Below are 21,192 nucleotides of genomic sequence, written 5' to 3' on the forward strand. Positions count from 1 at the left end.
TTTGCTAGCTCCTATGCCGCTGCCTGACGGGCTGCTACCTTTATAGGACCCCTAGTCAGTGAAGCCCCGCCCCCTAATCAGGGCTCAGCTTCTCTCGCAGCACCTAGCCCCTCCAAGGCTCTACACATACAGATACTACCAATACAAAAACACACACAAATACCTTCTCCTCCAACAGAACTCCCACTCAAACTCCCCTGTTCACAGCTCTGTTTGCTAGCTCCTGTGCCGCTGCCTGACTGGCTGCTACCTTTATAGGACCCCTAGTCAGTGAAGCCCCGCCCCCTAATCAGGGCTCAGCTTCTCTCCCAGCACAAAGCCCCTCCAAGCCTCTACATATACAGATACTACCAATACAAAAAAACACACAAATACCTTCTCCTCCAACAGAACTCCCACTCAAACTCCCCTGTTCACAGCTCTTTTTGCTAGCTCCTGTGCCACTGCAGCTGTCTGTGCCGCTGCCTGACTGGCTGCTACCTTTATAGGACCCCTAGTCAGTGAAGCCCCGCCCCTAATCAGGGCTCAGCTTCTCTCACAGCACCTAGCCCCTCCAAGCCTCTACACATACAGATAATACCAATACAAAAACATACACAAATACCTTCTCCTCCAACAGAACTCCCACTCAAACGCCCCTGTTCACAGCTCTGTTTGCTAGCTCCTGTGCCACTGCAGCTGTCTGTTCCGCTGCCTGACTGGCTGCTACCTTTATAGGACCCCTAGTCAGTGAAGCCCCGCCCCCTAATCAGGGCCCAGCTTCTCTCCCAGCACAAAGCCCCTCCAAGCCTCTACACATACAGATAATACCAATACAAAAACACACACAAATACGTTCTCCTCCAACAGAACTCCCACTCAAACTCCCCTGTTTACAGGTCTGTTTGCTAGCTCCTGTGCCGCTGCCTGACTGGCTGCTACCTTTATAGGACCCCTAGTCACTGAAGCCCCGCCCCCAAACCAGGGCTCAGCTTCTCTCCCAGCACAAAGCCCCTCCAAGCCTCTACACATACAGATACTACCAATACAAAACCAAACACACACAAATACCTTCTCCTCCAAAAGAACTCCCACTCAAACTCCCCTGCTTACAGCTCTGTTTGCTAGCTCCTGTGCCGCTGCAGCTGTCTGTGCCGCTGCCTGACTGGCTGCTCCCTTTATAGGACACCTAGTCAGTGAAGCCCCGGCCCCTAATCAGGGCTCATCTTCTCTCGCAGCACCTAGCCCCTCCAAGCCTCTACACATACAGATAATACCAATACAAAAACACACACAAATACCTCTCCTCCAAAAGAACTCCCACTCAAACTCCCCTGCTTACAGCTCTGTTTGCTAGCTCCTGTGCCGCTGCCTGACTGGCTGCTACCTTTATAGGACCCCTAGTCAGTGAACCCCGCCCCCTAATCAGGGCTCAGCTTCTCTCCCAGCACAAAGCCCCTCCAAGCCTCTACACATACAGATAATACAAATACAAAAACACACACAAATACGTTCTCCTCCAACAGAACTCCCACTCAAACTCCCCTGCTTACAGCTCTGTTTGCTAGCTCCTGTGCCGCTGCCTGACTGGCTGCTACCTTTATAGGACCGCTAGTCCGTGAAGCCCCGCCCCCTAATCAGGGCTCAGCTTCTGTCCCAGCACAAAGCCCGTACACATACAGATACTACCAATACAAAACCGAACACACACAAATACCTTCTCCTCCAACAGAACTCCCACTCAAACTCCCCTGTTTACAACTCTGTTTGCTAGCTCCTGTGCCGCTGCAGCTGTCTGTGCCGCTGCCTGACTGGCTGCTCCCTTTATAGGACACCTAGTCAGTGAAGCCGCGCCCCCTAATCAGGGCCCAGCTTCTCTCCCAGCACAAAGCCCCTCCAAGCCTCTACACATACAGATACTACCAATACAAAAACACAAACAAATACCTTCTCCTCCAACAGAACTCCCACTCAAACTCCCCTGTTCACAGCTCTGTTTGCTAGCTCCTGTGCCGCTGCCTGACTGGCTGCTACCTTTATAGGACCCCTAGTCAGTGAAGCCCCGCCCCCTAATCAGGGCTCAGCTTCTCTCCCAGCACAAAGCCCCTCCAAGCCTCTACATATACAGATACTACCAATACAAAAAAACACACAAATACCTTCTCCTCCAACAGAACTCCCACTCAAACTCCCCTGTTTACAGGTCTGTTTGCTAGCTCCTGTGCCGCTGCAGCTGTCTGTGCCGCTGCCTGACTGGCTGCTCCCTTTATAGGACACCTAGTCAGTGAAGCCCCGCCCCCTAATCAGGGCCCAGCTTCTCTCCCAGCACAAGGCCCCTACAAGCCTCTACACATACAGATAATACCAATACAAAAACACACACAAATACATTCTCCTCCAACAGAACTCCCACTCAAACTCCCCTGTTTACAGGTCTGTTTGCTAGCTCCTGTGCCGCTGCCTGACTGGCTGCTAACTTTATAGGACCCCTAGTCAGTGAAGCCCCGCCCCCTAATCAGGGCTCAGCTTCTCTCGCAGCACCTAGCCCCTCCAAGCCTCTACACATACAGATACTACCAATACAAAAACACACACAAATACCTTCTCCTCCAACAGAACTCCCACTCAAACTCCCCTGTTTACAACTCTGTTTGCTAGCTCCTGTACCGCTCCAGCTGTCTGTGCCGCTGCCTGACTGGCTGCTACCTTTATAGGACACCTAGTCAGTGAAGCCCCGCCCCCAAACCAGGGCTCAGCTTCTCTCCAAGCACAAAGCCCCTCCAAGCCTCTACACATACAGATACTACCAATAAAAAACCAAACACACACAAATACCATCTCCTCCAACAACTGCCACTCAAACTCCCCTGTTTACAGCTCTGTTTGCTAGCTCCTGTGCCGCTGCCTGACTGGCAGCTAGCTTTATAGGACCCCTAGTCAGTGAAGCCCCGCCCCCTAATCAGGGCTCAGCTTCTCTCCCAGCACCAAGCCCCTCCAAGCCTCGACACATACAGATAATACCAATACAAAAACACACACAAATACCTTCTCCTCCAACAGAACTCCCACTCAAACTCCCCTCTTTACAGCTCTGTTTGCTAGCTCCTGTGCCACTGCAGCTGTCTGTGCCGCTGCCTGACTGGCTGCTCCCTTTCTAGGACCCCTAATCAGTGAAGCCCCGCCCCCTAATCAGGGCCCAGCTTCTCTCCCAGCACAAAGCCCCTCCAAGCCTCGACACATACAGATACTACCAATACAAAAACACACACAAATACCTTCTCCTCCAACAGAACTCCCACTCAAACTCCCCTGTTCACAGCTCTGTTTGCTAGCTCCTGTGCCGCTGCCTGACTGGCTGCTACCTTTATAGGACCCCTAGTCAGTGAAGCCCCGCCCCCGAATCAGGGCTCAGCTTCTCTCGCAGCACCTAGCCACTCCAAGCCTCTACACATACAGATACTACCAATACAAAAACACACACAAATACCTTCTCCTCCAACAGAACTCCCACTCAAACTCCCCTGTTCACAGCTCTGTTTGCTAGCTCCTGTGCCGCTGCCTGACTGGCTGCTACCTTTATAAGACCCCTAGTCAGTGAATCCCCGCCCCCTAATTAGGGCTCAGCTTCTCTCCCAGCACAAAGCCCCTCCAAGCCTCTACATATACAGATACTACCAATACAAAAAAACACACAAATACCTTCTCCTCCAACAGAACTCCCACTCAAACTCCCCTCTTTACAGCTCTGTTTGCTAGCTCCTGTGCCACTGCAGCTGTCTGTGCCGCTGCCTGACTGGCTGCTCCCTTTCTAGGGCCCCTAATCAGTGAAGCCCCGCCCCCTAATCAGGGCCCAGCTTCTCTCCCAGCACAAAGCCCCTCCAAGCCTCTACACATACCGATACTACCAATACAAAACCAAACACACACAAATACCTTCTCCTACAACAGAACTCCCACTCAAACTCCCCTGTTTAGAGCTCTGTTTGCTAGCTCCTGTGCCGCTGCAGCTGTCTGTGCCGCTGCCTGACTGGCTGCTAGCTTTATAGGACCCCTAGTCAGTGAAGCCCCGCCCCCTAATCAGGGCTCAGCTTCTCTCCCAGCACAAAGTCCCTTCAAACCTCTACACATACAGGAACTACCAATACAAAAACACACACAAATACCTTCTCCTCCAACAGAACTCCCACTCAAACTCCCCTGTTTACATGTCTGTTTGCTAGCTCCTGTGCCGCTGCCTGACTGGCTGCTACCTTTATAGGACCCCTAGTCAGTGAAGCCCCGCCCCCTAATCAGGGCTCAGCTTCTCTCGCACCACCTAGCCCCTCCAAGCCTCTACACATACAGATACTACCAATACAAAAACACACACAAATACCTTCTCCTCCAACAGAACTCCCACTCAAACTCCCCTGTTCACAGGTCTGTTTGCTAGCTCATGTGCCGCTGCCTGACGGGCTGCTACCTTTATAGGACACCTAGTCAGTGAAGCCCCGCCCCCTAATCAGGGTCCAGCTTCTCTCCAAGCACAAAGCTCCGCCAAACCCCGACACATACAGATACTACCAATAAAAAACCAAACACACACAAATACCATCTCCTCCAACAGAACTCCCACTCAAACTCCCCTCTTTACAGCTCTGTTTGCTAGCTCCTGTGCCGCTGCCTGACTGGCTCCTACCTTTATAGGACCCCTAGTCAGTGAAGCCCCGCCCCCTAATCAGGGCTCAGCTTCTGTCCCAGCACAAAGCCCGTACACATACAGATACTACCAATACAAAACCGAACACACACAAATACCTTCTCCTCCAACAGAACTCCCACTCAAACTGCCCTGTTTACAGGTCTGTTTGCTAGCTCCTGTGCCGCTGCCTGACTGGCTGGTACCTTTATAGGACCCCTAGTCAGTGAAGCCCCGCCCCCTAATCAGGGCTCAGCTTCTCTCCCAGCACAAAGCCCCTCCAAGCCTCTACATATACAGATACTACCAATACAAAACCAAACACACACAAATACCTTCTCCTCCAACAGAACTCCCACTCAAACTCCCCTGTTCACAGCTCTGTTTGCTAGCTCCTGTGCCGCTGCCTGACTGGCTGCTACCTTTATAGGACCCCGAGTCAGTGAAGCCCCGCCCCCTAATCAGGGCTCAGCTTCTCTCCCAGCACAAAGCCCGTCCAAGCCTCTACACATACAGATAATACCAATACAAAACCACACACAAATACGTTCTCCTCCAACAGAACTCCCACTCAAACTCCCCTCTTTACAGCTCTGTTTGCTAGCTCCTGTGCCACTGCAGCTGTCTGTGCCGCTGCCTGACTGGCTGCTCCCTTTATAGGACCCCTAATCAGTGAAGCCCCGCCCCCTAATCAGGGCCCAGCTTCTCTCCCAGCACAAAGCCCCTCCAAGCCTCTACACATACAGATAATACCAATACAAAAACACACACAAATACGTTCTCCTCCAACAGAACTCCCACTCAAACTCCCCTGTTTACAGGTCTGTTTGCTAGCTCCTGTGCCGCTGCCTGACTGGCTGCTACCTTTATAGGACCCCTAGTCAGTGAAGCCCCGCCCCCTAATCAGGGCTCAGCTTCTCTCCCAGCACAAAGCCCCTCCAAGCCTCTACACATACAGATAATACCAATACAAAAACACACACAAATACGTTCTCCTCCAACAGAACTCCCACTCAAACTCCCCTGCTTACAGCTCTGTTTGCTAGCTCCTGTGCCGCTGCCTGACTGGCTGCTACCTTTATAGGACCGCTAGTCCGTGAAGCCCCGCCCCCTAATCAGGGCTCAGCTTCTGTCCCAGCACAAAGCCCGTACACATACAGATACTACCAATACAAAACCGAACACACACAAATACCTTCTCCTCCAAAAGAACTCCCACTCAAACCCCCCTGTTTACAGCTCAGTTTGCTAGCTCCTGTGCCGCTGCCTGACTGGCTGCTACCTTTATAGGACCCCTAGTCAGTGAAGCCCCGCCCCCTAATCAGGGCTCAGCTTCTCTCGCAGCACCTAGCCCCTCCAAGCCTCTACACATACAGATACTACCAATACAAAAACACACACAAATACCTTCTCCTCCAACAGAACTCGCACTCAAACTCCCCTGTTTACAACTCTGTTTGCAAGCTCCTCTGCCGCTGCAGCTCTCTGTGCCACTGCCTGACTGGCTCCTACCTTTATAGGACCCCTAGTCAGTGAAGCCCCGCCCCCTGATCAGGGCTCAGCTTCTCTCCCAGCACAAAGCCCCTGCACATACAGATACTACCAATGCAAAACCAAACACACACAAATACCTTCTCCTCCAACAGAACTCCCACTCAAACTCCCCTGTTCACAGCTCTGTTTGCTAGCTCCTGTGCCACTGCAGCTGTCTGTGCCGCTGCCTGACTGGCTGCTACCTTTATAGGACCCCTAGTCAGTGAAGCCCCGCCCCTAATCAGGGCTCAGCTTCTCTCACAGCACCTAGCCCCTCCAAGCCTCTACACATACAGATAATACCAATACAAAAACACACACAAATACCTTCTCCTCCAACAGAACTCCCACTCAAACGCCCCTGTTCACAGCTCTGTTTGCTAGCTCCTGTGCCACTGCAGCTGTCTGTTCCGCTGCCTGACTGGCTGCTACCTTTATAGGACCCCTAGTCAGTGAAGCCCCGCCCCCTAATCAGGGTTCAGCTTCTCTCGCAGCACCTAGCCCCTCCAAGCCTCTACACATACAGATACTACCAATACAAAAACACACACAAATACCTTCTCCTCCAACAGAACTCCCACTCAAACTCCCCTCTTTACAGCTCTGTTTGTTAGCTCCTGTGCCGCTGCCTGACTGGCAGCTAGCTTTATAGGACCCCTAGTCAGTGAAGCCCCGCCCCCTAATCAGGGCTCAGCTTCTCTCCCAGCACAAAGCCCCTCCAAGCCTCTACACATACAGATAATACCTATACAAAAAACCACACAAATACCTTCTCCTCCAAAAGAACTCCCACTCAAACTCCCCTGCTTACAGCTCTGTTTGCTAGCTCCTGTGCCACTGCAGCTGTCTATGCCGCTGCCTGACTGGCTCCAACCTTTATAGGACCCCTAGTCAGTGAAGCCCCGCCCCTAATCAGGGCTCAGCTTCTCTCACAGCACCTAGCCCCTCCAAGCCTCTACACATACAGATAATACCAATACAAAAACACACACAAATACCTTCTCCTCCAACAGAACTCCCACTCAAACGCCCCTGTTCACAGCTCTGTTTGCTAGCTCCTGTGCCACTGCAGCTGTCTGTTCCGCTGCCTGACTGGCTGCTACCTTTATAGGACCCCTAGTCAGTGAAGCCCCGCCCCCTAATCAGGGCTCAGCTTCTCTCCCAGCACAAAGCCCCTCCAAGCCTCTACACACACAGATACTACCAATACAAAACCAAACACACACAAATACCTTCTCGTCCAACAGAACTCCCACTCAAACTCCCCTGTTTAGAGCTCTGTTTGCTAGCTCCTGTGCCGCTGCAGCTGTCTGTGCCGCTGCCTGACTGGCTGCTACCTTTATAGGACCCCTAGTCAGTGAAGCCCCGCCCCCTAATCAGGGTTCAGCTTCTCTCCAAGCACAAAGCTCCGCCAAACCCCGACACATACAGATACTACCAATAAAAAACCAAACACACACAAATACCATCTCCTCCAACAACTCCCACTCAAACTCCCCTGTTTACAGCTCTGTTTGCTAGCTCCTGTGCCGCTGCCTGACTGGCAGCTAGCTTTATAGGACCCCTAGTCAGTGAAGCCCCGCCCCCTAATCAGGGCTCAGCTTCTCTCGCAGCACCTAGCCCCTCCAAGCCTCTACACATACAGATACTACCAATACAAAAACACACACAAATACCTTCTCCTCCAACAGAACTCCCACTCAAACTCCCCTGTTCACAGCTCTGTTTGCTAGCTCCTGTGCCGCTGCCTGACTGGCTGCTACCTTTATAGGACCCCTAGTCAGTGAAGCCCCGCCCCCGAATCAGGGCTCAGCTTCTCTCGCAGCACCTAGCCACTCCAAGCCTCTACACATACAGATACTACCAATACAAAAACACACACAAATACCTTCTCCTCCAACAGAACTCCCACTCAAACTCCCCTCTTTACAGCTCTGTTTGCTAGCTCCTGTGCCACTGCAGCTGTCTGTGCCGCTGCCTGACTGGCTGCTCCCTTTCTAGGGCCCCTAATCAGTGAAGCCCCGCCCCCTAATCAGGGCCCAGCTTCTCTCCCAGCACAAAGCCCCTCCAAGCCTCTACACATACAGATACTACCAATACAATACCAAACACACACAAATACCTTCTCCTACAACAGAACTCCCACTCAAACTCCCCTGTTTAGAGCTCTGTTTGCTAGCTCCTGTGCCGCTGCAGCTGTCTGTGCCGCTGCCTGACTGGCTGCTAGCTTTATAGGACCCCTAGTCAGTGAAGCCCCGCCCCCTAATCAGGGCTCAGCTTCTCTCCCAGCACAAAGTCCCTTCAAACCTCTACACATACAGGAACTACCAATACAAAAAAACACACAAATACCTTCTCCTCCAACAGAACTCCCACTCAAACGCCCCTGTTCACAGCTCTGTTTGCTAGCTCCTGTGCCACTGTAGCTGTCTGTTCCGCTGCCTGATTGGCTGCTACCTTTATAGGACCCCTAGTCAGTGAAGCCCCGCCCCCTAATCAGGGTTCAGCTTCTCTCCAAGCACAAAGCTCCGCCAAACCCCGACACATACAGATACTACCAATAAAAAACCAAACACACACAAATACCATCTCCTCCAACAACTCCCACTCAAACTCCCCTGTTCACAGCTCTGTTTGCTAGCTCCTGTGCCACTGCAGCTGTCTGTGCCGCTGCCTGACTGGCTGCTACCTTTATAGGACCCCTAGTCAGTGAAGCCCCGCCCCCTAATCAGGGCCCAGCTTCTCTCCCAGCACAAAGCCCCTCCAAGCCTCTACACATACAGATAATACCAATACAAAAACACACACAAATACTTTCTCCTCCAACAGAACTCCCACTCAAACTCCCCTCTTTACAGGTCTGTTTGCTAGCTCCTATGCCGCTGCCTGACGGGCTGCTACCTTTATAGGACCCCTAGTCAGTGAAGCCCCGCCCCCTAATCAGGGCTCAGCTTCTCTCGCAGCACCTAGCCCCTCCAAGGCTCTACACATACAGATACTACCAATACAAAAACACACACAAATACCTTCTCCTCCAACAGAACTCCCACTCAAACTCCCCTGTTCACAGCTCTGTTTGCTAGCTCCTGTGCCGCTGCCTGACTGGCTGCTACCTTTATAGGACCCCTAGTCAGTGAAGCCCCGCCCCCTAATCAGGGCTCAGCTTCTCTCCCAGCACAAAGCCCCTCCAAGCCTCTACATATACAGATACTACCAATACAAAAAAACACACAAATACCTTCTCCTCCAACAGAACTCCCACTCAAACTCCCCTGTTCACAGCTCTTTTTGCTAGCTCCTGTGCCACTGCAGCTGTCTGTGCCGCTGCCTGACTGGCTGCTACCTTTATAGGACCCCTAGTCAGTGAAGCCCCGCCCCTAATCAGGGCTCAGCTTCTCTCACAGCACCTAGCCCCTCCAAGCCTCTACACATACAGATAATACCAATACAAAAACATACACAAATACCTTCTCCTCCAACAGAACTCCCACTCAAACGCCCCTGTTCACAGCTCTGTTTGCTAGCTCCTGTGCCACTGCAGCTGTCTGTTCCGCTGCCTGACTGGCTGCTACCTTTATAGGACCCCTAGTCAGTGAAGCCCCGCCCCCTAATCAGGGCCCAGCTTCTCTCCCAGCACAAAGCCCCTCCAAGCCTCTACACATACAGATAATACCAATACAAAAACACACACAAATACGTTCTCCTCCAACAGAACTCCCACTCAAACTCCCCTGTTTACAGGTCTGTTTGCTAGCTCCTGTGCCGCTGCCTGACTGGCTGCTACCTTTATAGGACCCCTAGTCACTGAAGCCCCGCCCCCAAACCAGGGCTCAGCTTCTCTCCCAGCACAAAGCCCCTCCAAGCCTCTACACATACAGATACTACCAATACAAAACCAAACACACACAAATACCTTCTCCTCCAAAAGAACTCCCACTCAAACTCCCCTGCTTACAGCTCTGTTTGCTAGCTCCTGTGCCGCTGCAGCTGTCTGTGCCGCTGCCTGACTGGCTGCTCCCTTTATAGGACACCTAGTCAGTGAAGCCCCGGCCCCTAATCAGGGCTCATCTTCTCTCGCAGCACCTAGCCCCTCCAAGCCTCTACACATACAGATAATACCAATACAAAAACACACACAAATACCTCTCCTCCAAAAGAACTCCCACTCAAACTCCCCTGCTTACAGCTCTGTTTGCTAGCTCCTGTGCCGCTGCCTGACTGGCTGCTACCTTTATAGGACCCCTAGTCAGTGAACCCCGCCCCCTAATCAGGGCTCAGCTTCTCTCCCAGCACAAAGCCCCTCCAAGCCTCTACACATACAGATAATACAAATACAAAAACACACACAAATACGTTCTCCTCCAACAGAACTCCCACTCAAACTCCCCTGCTTACAGCTCTGTTTGCTAGCTCCTGTGCCGCTGCCTGACTGGCTGCTACCTTTATAGGACCGCTAGTCCGTGAAGCCCCGCCCCCTAATCAGGGCTCAGCTTCTGTCCCAGCACAAAGCCCGTACACATACAGATACTACCAATACAAAACCGAACACACACAAATACCTTCTCCTCCAACAGAACTCCCACTCAAACTGCCCTTTTTACAGGTCTGTTTGCTAGCTCCTGTGCCGCTGCCTGACTGGCTGGTACCTTTATAGGACCCCTAGTCAGTGAAGCCCCGCCCCCTAATCAGGGCTCAGCTTCTCTCCCAGCACAGAGCCCCTCCAAGCCTCTACACATACAGATACTACCAATACAAAACCAAACACACACAAATACCTTCTCCTCCAACAGAACTCCTACTCAAACTCCCCTGTTTACAACTCTGTTTGCTAGCTCCTGTGCCGCTGCAGCTGTCTGTGCCGCTGCCTGACTGGCTGCTCCCTTTATAGGACACCTAGTCAGTGAAGCCGCGCCCCCTAATCAGGGCCCAGCTTCTCTCCCAGCACAAAGCCCCTCCAAGCCTCTACACATACAGATACTACCAATACAAAAACACAAACAAATACCTTCTCCTCCAACAGAACTCCCACTCAAACTCCCCTGTTCACAGCTCTGTTTGCTAGCTCCTGTGCCGCTGCCTGACTGGCTGCTACCTTTATAGGACCCCTAGTCAGTGAAGCCCCGCCCCCTAATCAGGGCTCAGCTTCTCTCCAAGCACAAAGCCCCTCCAAGCCTCTACACATACAGATACTACCAATAAAAAACCAAACACACACAAATACCATCTCCTCCAACAACTGCCACTCAAACTCCCCTGTTTACAGCTCTGTTTGCTAGCTCCTGTGCCGCTGCCTGACTGGCAGCTAGCTTTATAGGACCCCTAGTCAGTGAAGCCCCGCCCCCTAATCAGGGCTCAGCTTCTCTCCCAGCACCAAGCCCCTCCAAGCCTCGACACATACAGATAATACCAATACAAAAACACACACAAATACCTTCTCCTCCAACAGAACTCCCACTCAAACTCCCCTCTTTACAGCTCTGTTTGCTAGCTCCTGTGCCACTGCAGCTGTCTGTGCCGCTGCCTGACTGGCTGCTCCCTTTCTAGGACCCCTAATCAGTGAAGCCCCGCCCCCTAATCAGGGCCCAGCTTCTCTCCCAGCACAAAGCCCCTCCAAGCCTCGACACATACAGATACTACCAATACAAAAACACACACAAATACCTTCTCCTCCAACAGAACTCCCACTCAAACTCCCCTGTTCACAGCTCTGTTTGCTAGCTCCTGTGCCGCTGCCTGACTGGCTGCTACCTTTATAGGACCCCTAGTCAGTGAAGCCCCGCCCCCGAATCAGGGCTCAGCTTCTCTCGCAGCACCTAGCCACTCCAAGCCTCTACACATACAGATACTACCAATACAAAAACACACACAAATACCTTCTCCTCCAACAGAACTCCCACTCAAACTCCCCTGTTCACAGCTCTGTTTGCTAGCTCCTGTGCCGCTGCCTGACTGGCTGCTACCTTTATAAGACCCCTAGTCAGTGAATCCCCGCCCCCTAATTAGGGCTCAGCTTCTCTCCCAGCACAAAGCCCCTCCAAGCCTCTACATATACAGATACTACCAATACAAAAAAACACACAAATACCTTCTCCTCCAACAGAACTCCCACTCAAACTCCCCTCTTTACAGCTCTGTTTGCTAGCTCCTGTGCCACTGCAGCTGTCTGTGCCGCTGCCTGACTGGCTGCTCCCTTTCTAGGGCCCCTAATCAGTGAAGCCCCGCCCCCTAATCAGGGCCCAGCTTCTCTCCCAGCACAAAGCCCCTCCAAGCCTCTACACATACCGATACTACCAATACAAAACCAAACACACACAAATACCTTCTCCTACAACAGAACTCCCACTCAAACTCCCCTGTTTAGAGCTCTGTTTGCTAGCTCCTGTGCCGCTGCAGCTGTCTGTGCCGCTGCCTGACTGGCTGCTAGCTTTATAGGACCCCTAGTCAGTGAAGCCCCGCCCCCTAATCAGGGCTCAGCTTCTCTCCCAGCACAAAGTCCCTTCAAACCTCTACACATACAGGAACTACCAATACAAAAACACACACAAATACCTTCTCCTCCAACAGAACTCCCACTCAAACTCCCCTGTTTACAGGTCTGTTTGCTAGCTCCTGTGCCGCTGCCTGACTGGCTGCTACCTTTATAGGACCCCTAGTCAGTGAAGCCCCGCCCCCTAATCAGGGCTCAGCTTCTCTCGCACCACCTAGCCCCTCCAAGCCTCTACACATACAGATACTACCAATACAAAAACACACACAAATACCTTCTCCTCCAACAGAACTCCCACTCAAACTCCCCTGTTCACAGGTCTGTTTGCTAGCTCATGTGCCGCTGCCTGACGGGCTGCTACCTTTATAGGACACCTAGTCAGTGAAGCCCCGCCCCCTAATCAGGGTCCAGCTTCTCTCCAAGCACAAAGCTCCGCCAAACCCCGACACATACAGATACTACCAATAAAAAACCAAACACACACAAATACCATCTCCTCCAACAGAACTCCCACTCAAACTCCCCTCTTTACAGCTCTGTTTGCTAGCTCCTGTGCCGCTGCAGCTGTCTGTGCCGCTGCCTGACTGGCTGCTCCCTTTATAGGACCCCTAATCAGTGAAGCCCCGCCCCCTAATCAGGGCCCAGCTTCTCTCCCAGCACAAAGCCCCTCCAAGCCTCTACACATACAGATAATACCAATACAAAAACACACACAAATACGTTCTCCTCCAACAGAACTCCCACTCAAACTCCCCTGTTTACAGGTCTGTTTGCTAGCTCCTGTGCCGCTGCCTGACTGGCTGCTACCTTTATAGGACCCCTAGTCAGTGAAGCCCCGCCCCCTAATCAGGGCTCAGCTTCTCTCCCAGCACAAAGCCCCTCCAAGCCTCTACACATACAGATAATACCAATACAAAAACACACACAAATACGTTCTCCTCCAACAGAACTCCCACTCAAACTCCCCTGCTTACAGCTCTGTTTGCTAGCTCCTGTGCCGCTGCCTGACTGGCTGCTACCTTTATAGGACCGCTAGTCCGTGAAGCCCCGCCCCCTAATCAGGGCTCAGCTTCTGTCCCAGCACAAAGCCCGTACACATACAGATACTACCAATACAAAACCGAACACACACAAATACCTTCTCCTCCAAAAGAACTCCCACTCAAACCCCCCTGTTTACAGCTCAGTTTGCTAGCTCCTGTGCCGCTGCCTGACTGGCTGCTACCTTTATAGGACCCCTAGTCAGTGAAGCCCCGCCCCCTAATCAGGGCTCAGCTTCTCTCGCAGCACCTAGCCCCTCCAAGCCTCTACACATACAGATACTACCAATACAAAAACACACACAAATACCTTCTCCTCCAACAGAACTCGCACTCAAACTCCCCTGTTTACAACTCTGTTTGCAAGCTCCTCTGCCGCTGCAGCTCTCTGTGCCACTGCCTGACTGGCTCCTACCTTTATAGGACCCCTAGTCAGTGAAGCCCCGCCCCCTGATCAGGGCTCAGCTTCTCTCCCAGCACAAAGCCCCTGCACATACAGATACTACCAATGCAAAACCAAACACACACAAATACCTTCTCCTCCAACAGAACTCCCACTCAAACTCCCCTGTTCACAGCTCTGTTTGCTAGCTCCTGTGCCACTGCAGCTGTCTGTGCCGCTGCCTGACTGGCTGCTACCTTTATAGGACCCCTAGTCAGTGAAGCCCCGCCCCTAATCAGGGCTCAGCTTCTCTCACAGCACCTAGCCCCTCCAAGCCTCTACACATACAGATAATACCAATACAAAAACACACACAAATACCTTCTCCTCCAACAGAACTCCCACTCAAACGCCCCTGTTCACAGCTCTGTTTGCTAGCTCCTGTGCCACTGCAGCTGTCTGTTCCGCTGCCTGACTGGCTGCTACCTTTATAGGACCCCTAGTCAGTGAAGCCCCGCCCCCTAATCAGGGTTCAGCTTCTCTCGCAGCACCTAGCCCCTCCAAGCCTCTACACATACAGATACTACCAATACAAAAACACACACAAATACCTTCTCCTCCAACAGAACTCCCACTCAAACTCCCCTCTTTACAGCTCTGTTTGTTAGCTCCTGTGCCGCTGCCTGACTGGCAGCTAGCTTTATAGGACCCCTAGTCAGTGAAGCCCCGCCCCCTAATCAGGGCTCAGCTTCTCTCCCAGCACAAAGCCCCTCCAAGCCTCTACACATACAGATAATACCTATACAAAAAACCACACAAATACCTTCTCCTCCAAAAGAACTCCCACTCAAACTCCCCTGCTTACAGCTCTGTTTGCTAGCTCCTGTGCCACTGCAGCTGTCTATGCCGCTGCCTGACTGGCTCCAACCTTTATAGGACCCCTAGTCAGTGAAGCCCCGCCCCTAATCAGGGCTCAGCTTCTCTCACAGCACCTAGCCCCTCCAAGCCTCTACACATACAGATAATACCAATACAAAAACACACACAAATACCTTCTCCTCCAACAGAACTCCCACTCAAACGCCCCTGTTCACAGCTCTGTTTGCTAGCTCCTGTGCCACTGCAGCTGTCTGTTCCGCTGCCTGACTGGCTGCTACCTTTATAGGACCCCTAGTCAGTGAAGCCCCGCCCCCTAATCAGGGCTCAGCTTCTCTCCCAGCACAAAGCCCCTCCAAGCCTCTACACACACAGATACTACCAATACAAAACCAAACACACACAAATACCTTCTCGTCCAACAGAACTCCCACTCAAACTCCCCTGTTTAGAGCTCTGTTTGCTAGCTCCTGTGCCGCTGCAGCTGTCTGTGCCGCTGCCTGACTGGCTGCTACCTTTATAGGACCCCTAGTCAGTGAAGCCCCGCCCCCTAATCAGGGTTCAGCTTCTCTCCAAGCACAAAGCTCCGCCAAACCCCGACACATACAGATACTACCAATAAAAAACCAAACACACACAAATACCATCTCCTCCAACAACTCCCACTCAAACTCCCCTGTTTACAGCTCTGTTTGCTAGCTCCTGTGCCGCTGCCTGACTGGCAGCTAGCTTTATAGGACCCCTAGTCAGTGAAGCCCCGCCCCCTAATCAGGGCTCAGCTTCTCTCGCAGCACCTAGCCCCTCCAAGCCTCTACACATACAGATACTACCAATACAAAAACACACACAAATACCTTCTCCTCCAACAGAACTCCCACTCAAACTCCCCTGTTCACAGCTCTGTTTGCTAGCTCCTGTGCCGCTGCCTGACTGGCTGCTACCTTTATAGGACCCCTAGTCAGTGAAGCCCCGCCCCCGAATCAGGGCTCAGCTTCTCTCGCAGCACCTAGCCACTCCAAGCCTCTACACATACAGATACTACCAATACAAAAACACACACAAATACCTTCTCCTCCAACAGAACTCCCACTCAAACTCCCCTCTTTACAGCTCTGTTTGCTAGCTCCTGTGCCACTGCAGCTGTCTGTGCCGCTGCCTGACTGGCTGCTCCCTTTCTAGGGCCCCTAATCAGTGAAGCCCCGCCCCCTAATCAGGGCCCAGCTTCTCTCCCAGCACAAAGCCCCTCCAAGCCTCTACACATACAGATACTACCAATACAATACCAAACACACACAAATACCTTCTCCTACAACAGAACTCCCACTCAAACTCCCCTGTTTAGAGCTCTGTTTGCTAGCTCCTGTGCCGCTGCAGCTGTCTGTGCCGCTGCCTGACTGGCTGCTAGCTTTATAGGACCCCTAGTCAGTGAAGCCCCGCCCCCTAATCAGGGCTCAGCTTCTCTCCCAGCACAAAGTCCCTTCAAACCTCTACACATACAGGAACTACCAATACAAAAAAACACACAAATACCTTCTCCTCCAACAGAACTCCCACTCAAACGCCCCTGTTCACAGCTCTGTTTGCTAGCTCCTGTGCCACTGTAGCTGTCTGTTCCGCTGCCTGATTGGCTGCTACCTTTATAGGACCCCTAGTCAGTGAAGCCCCGCCCCCTAATCAGGGTTCAGCTTCTCTCCAAGCACAAAGCTCCGCCAAACCCCGACACATACAGATACTACCAATAAAAAACCAAACACACACAAATACCATCTCCTCCAACAACTCCCACTCAAACTCCCCTGTTCACAGCTCTGTTTGCTAGCTCCTGTGCCACTGCAGCTGTCTGTGCCGCTGCCTGACTGGCTGCTACCTTTATAGGACCCCTAGTCAGTGAAGCCCCGCCCCCTAATCAGGGCCCAGCTTCTCTCCCAGCACAAAGCCCCTCCAAGCCTCTACACATACAGATAATACCAATACAAAAACACACACAAATACTTTCTCCTCCAACAGAACTCCCACTCAAACTCCCCTCTTTACAGGTCTGTTTGCTAGCTCCTATGCCGCTGCCTGACGGGCTGCTACCTTTATAGGACCCCTAGTCAGTGAAGCCCCGCCCCCTAATCAGGGCTCAGCTTCTCTCGCAGCACCTAGCCCCTCCAAGGCTCTACACATACAGATACTACCAATACAAAAACACACACAAATACCTTCTCCTCCAACAGAACTCCCACTCAAACTCCCCTGTTCACAGCTCTGTTTGCTAGCTCCTGTGCCGCTGCCTGACTGGCTGCTACCTTTATAGGACCCCTAGTCAGTGAAGCCCCGCCCCCTAATCAGGGCTCAGCTTCTCTCCCAGCACAAAGCCCCTCCAAGCCTCTACATATACAGATACTACCAATACAAAAAAACACACAAATACCTTCTCCTCCAACAGAACTCCCACTCAAACTCCCCTGTTCACAGCTCTTTTTGCTAGCTCCTGTGCCACTGCAGCTGTCTGTGCCGCTGCCTGACTGGCTGCTACCTTTATAGGACCCCTAGTCAGTGAAGCCCCGCCCCTAATCAGGGCTCAGCTTCTCTCACAGCACCTAGCCCCTCCAAGCCTCTACACATACAGATAATACCAATACAAAAACATACACAAATACCTTCTCCTCCAACAGAACTCCCACTCAAACGCCCCTGTTCACAGCTCTGTTTGCTAGCTCCTGTGCCACTGCAGCTGTCTGTTCCGCTGCCTGACTGGCTGCTACCTTTATAGGACCCCTAGTCAGTGAAGCCCCGCCCCCTAATCAGGGCCCAGCTTCTCTCCCAGCACAAAGCCCCTCCAAGCCTCTACACATACAGATAATACCAATACAAAAACACACACAAATACGTTCTCCTCCAACAGAACTCCCACTCAAACTCCCCTGTTTACAGGTCTGTTTGCTAGCTCCTGTGCCGCTGCCTGACTGGCTGCTACCTTTATAGGACCCCTAGTCACTGAAGCCCCGCCCCCAAACCAGGGCTCAGCTTCTCTCCCAGCACAAAGCCCCTCCAAGCCTCTACACATACAGATACTACCAATACAAAACCAAACACACACAAATACCTTCTCCTCCAAAAGAACTCCCACTCAAACTCCCCTGCTTACAGCTCTGTTTGCTAGCTCCTGTGCCGCTGCAGCTGTCTGTGCCGCTGCCTGACTGGCTGCTCCCTTTATAGGACACCTAGTCAGTGAAGCCCCGGCCCCTAATCAGGGCTCATCTTCTCTCGCAGCACCTAGCCCCTCCAAGCCTCTACACATACAGATAATACCAATACAAAAACACACACAAATACCTCTCCTCCAAAAGAACTCCCACTCAAACTCCCCTGCTTACAGCTCTGTTTGCTAGCTCCTGTGCCGCTGCCTGACTGGCTGCTACCTTTATAGGACCCCTAGTCAGTGAACCCCGCCCCCTAATCAGGGCTCAGCTTCTCTCCCAGCACAAAGCCCCTCCAAGCCTCTACACATACAGATAATACAAATACAAAAACACACACAAATACGTTCTCCTCCAACAGAACTCCCACTCAAACTCCCCTGCTTACAGCTCTGTTTGCTAGCTCCTGTGCCGCTGCCTGACTGGCTGCTACCTTTATAGGACCGCTAGTCCGTGAAGCCCCGCCCCCTAATCAGGGCTCAGCTTCTGTCCCAGCACAAAGCCCGTACACATACAGATACTACCAATACAAAACCGAACACACACAAATACCTTCTCCTCCAACAGAACTCCCACTCAAACTGCCCTTTTTACAGGTCTGTTTGCTAGCTCCTGTGCCGCTGCCTGACTGGCTGGTACCTTTATAGGACCCCTAGTCAGTGAAGCCCCGCCCCCTAATCAGGGCTCAGCTTCTCTCCCAGCACAGAGCCCCTCCAAGCCTCTACACATACAGATACTACCAATACAAAACCAAACACACACAAATACCTTCTCCTCCAACAGAACTCCTACTCAAACTCCCCTGTTTACAACTCTGTTTGCTAGCTCCTGTGCCGCTGCAGCTGTCTGTGCCGCTGCCTGACTGGCTGCTCCCTTTATAGGACACCTAGTCAGTGAAGCCGCGCCCCCTAATCAGGGCCCAGCTTCTCTCCCAGCACAAAGCCCCTCCAAGCCTCTACACATACAGATACTACCAATACAAAAACACAAACAAATACCTTCTCCTCCAACAGAACTCCCACTCAAACTCCCCTGTTCACAGCTCTGTTTGCTAGCTCCTGTGCCGCTGCCTGACTGGCTGCTACCTTTATAGGACCCCTAGTCAGTGAAGCCCCGCCCCCTAATCAGGGCTCAGCTTCTCTCCAAGCACAAAGCCCCTCCAAGCCTCTACACATACAGATACTACCAATAAAAAACCAAACACACACAAATACCATCTCCTCCAACAACTGCCACTCAAACTCCCCTGTTTACAGCTCTGTTTGCTAGCTCCTGTGCCGCTGCCTGACTGGCAGCTAGCTTTATAGGACCCCTAGTCAGTGAAGCCCCGCCCCCTAATCAGGGCTCAGCTTCTCTCCCAGCACCAAGCCCCTCCAAGCCTCGACACATACAGATAATACCAATACAAAAACACACACAAATACCTTCTCCTCCAACAGAACTCCCACTCAAACTCCCCTCTTTACAGCTCTGTTTGCTAGCTCCTGTGCCACTGCAGCTGTCTGTGCCGCTGCCTGACTGGCTGCTCCCTTTCTAGGACCCCTAATCAGTGAAGCCCCGCCCCCTAATCAGGGCCCAGCTTCTCTCCCAGCACAAAGCCCCTCCAAGCCTCGACACATACAGATACTACCAATACAAAAACACACACAAATACCTTCTCCTCCAACAGAACTCCCACTCAAACTCCCCTGTTCACAGCTCTGTTTGCTAGCTCCTGTGCCGCTGCCTGACTGGCTGCTACCTTTATAGGACCCCTAGTCAGTGAAGCCCCGCCCCCGAATCAGGGCTCAGCTTCTCTCGCAGCACCTAGCCACTCCAAGCCTCTACACATACAGATACTACCAATACAAAAACACACACAAATACCTTCTCCTCCAACAGAACTCCCACTCAAACTCCCCTGTTCACAGCTCTGTTTGCTAGCTCCTGTGCCGCTGCCTGACTGGCTGCTACCTTTATAAGACCCCTAGTCAGTGAATCCCCGCCCCCTAATTAGGGCTCAGCTTCTCTCCCAGCACAAAGCCCCTCCAAGCCTCTACATATACAGATACTACCAATACAAAAAAACACACAAATACCTTCTCCTCCAACAGAACTCCCACTCAAACTCCCCTCTTTACAGCTCTGTTTGCTAGCTCCTGTGCCACTGCAGCTGTCTGTGCCGCTGCCTGACTGGCTGCTCCCTTTCTAGGGCCCCTAATCAGTGAAGCCCCGCCCCCTAATCAGGGCCCAGCTTCTCTCCCAGCACAAAGCCCCTCCAAGCCTCTACACATACCGATACTACCAATACAAAACCAAACACACACAAATACCTTCTCCTACAACAGAACTCCCACTCAAACTCCCCTGTTTAGAGCTCTGTTTGCTAGCTCCTGTGCCGCTGCAGCTGTCTGTGCCGCTGCCTGACTGGCTGCTAGCTTTATAGGACCCCTAGTCAGTGAAGCCCCGCCCCCTAATCAGGGCTCAGCTTCTCTCCCAGCACAAAGTCCCTTCAAACCTCTACACATACAGGAACTACCAATACAAAAACACACACAAATACCTTCTCCTCCAACAGAACTCCCACTCAAACTCCCCTGTTTACAGGTCTGTTTGCTAGCTCCTGTGCCGCTGCCTGACTGGCTGCTACCTTTATAGGACCCCTAGTCAGTGAAGCCCCGCCCCCTAATCAGGGCTCAGCTTCTCTCGCACCACCTAGCCCCTCCAAGCCTCTACACATACAGATACTACCAATACAAAAACACACACAAATACCTTCTCCTCCAACAGAACTCCCACTCAAACTCCCCTGTTCACAGGTCTGTTTGCTAGCTCATGTGCCGCTGCCTGACGGGCTGCTACCTTTATAGGACACCTAGTCAGTGAAGCCCCGCCCCCTAATCAGGGTCCAGCTTCTCTCCAAGCACAAAGCTCCGCCAAACCCCGACACATACAGATACTACCAATAAAAAACCAAACACACACAAATACCATCTCCTCCAACAGAACTCCCACTCAAACTCCCCTCTTTACAGCTCTGTTTGCTAGCTCCT

This window comes from Lepidochelys kempii, chromosome 17, assembly GCF_965140265.1.
Source record: "Lepidochelys kempii isolate rLepKem1 chromosome 17, rLepKem1.hap2, whole genome shotgun sequence".
Taxonomy (NCBI): Eukaryota; Metazoa; Chordata; order Testudines; family Cheloniidae; genus Lepidochelys; species Lepidochelys kempii.